Here is a 1,206-nt window from a genome sequence, read left to right on the forward strand (position 1 = left end):
AAGACGAAATATTGAGTTGAGTCTTAGGGATGATGCTCATGTAGGATTAGGTAAAATGAGGTTAATCATGTTTCACTTTATCTAGTTGCCAGCCAGAGAATTGTAATTAGGAATATGAACAAATGCGAAACTGTTCGGATGGGGAGAATGAACTAATACTTGTATCACAAGTAAATTAATAATCTGTTTAAAAGTGAGACAAAAATTTTTTTTCTTTTAATATAATCTAAGATCAATGCAACAACAACAACAATTCTTTATTAATGAAAAAGTTCATTTTTCAAACAAAGGATAAATGTGCAATGTAATACAAAGAAACAGATAAAGTTTGGCATAAATGAGTTTGAATAAATGGCAGACAGTCCGGAAGTGGGACTTGAAATATTTAATGCAGGTGGAGGATGGAGAGACCAAAAATGGGCCCCATTCTGGAGCGTGGAGCTCCCTTCCCGTAGATAAGGGAGAGTACAAACTCTTCCATGCTCTTTGGAGAGGCAGAGCGTACGCTCCTATTCCCTGGAGCGGGAAAAGCCCAGGCTTTCCGCGCTGAAGAGGCAGGTGAGACTTAGTTGTTTCACCCGCCTCAGATGCGACATATTATTATCGCGCCAGTGCAGCCCCATTTACGTAAGACACTATTTTATACTTCATTAATTTACGCCATAATATTATTTGTGATAAATAGTGGCTTTGATCTGTAACGTATTTCAGAATTTTGTGGTGGTCCACCCCTTACTATAATCCTTGGGTGGTGGGCTCATTACATTGTTATACGTTTTCCAGGGATATATGCTTTCCTAGGGCAAAAAAATAACTTTTATGCCAATGGGGATGGGAAAACACTGCCCGTGGGCTTTCGGCTACTTGGACTTTGGGGGTATTCCAAATACGGGAACCAATGGTCCCTTATATAAATTTTCTGGTTTATTGGAAGGAACTCCCATTATAGTATAAATGGTTCCCCTGCTGAAAGGGCGGGCTAATTACTTACCTGCATTGCGGTATTTGGGCCTTTTCGATGCTTCCCTGCAACAATTTACGTTGGCGAATTGCGAGACCTAAAAAATATGAAGAAAACCCTTGAACCATCAGTTACAAAATGTATGACCTCCTACGCCTTGCTTTCACCTATCCCCTGACAAGTCCTGCTGACAAGGTATGAAATTTTCATATAATTTGCCTAATTTTTTTCATACCAATGGCCTT

The sequence above is a fragment of the Trichinella spiralis genome, assembly GCF_000181795.1.
Source record: "Trichinella spiralis strain ISS 195 chromosome Unknown Scfld2, whole genome shotgun sequence".
Taxonomy (NCBI): Eukaryota; Metazoa; Nematoda; class Enoplea; order Trichinellida; family Trichinellidae; genus Trichinella; species Trichinella spiralis.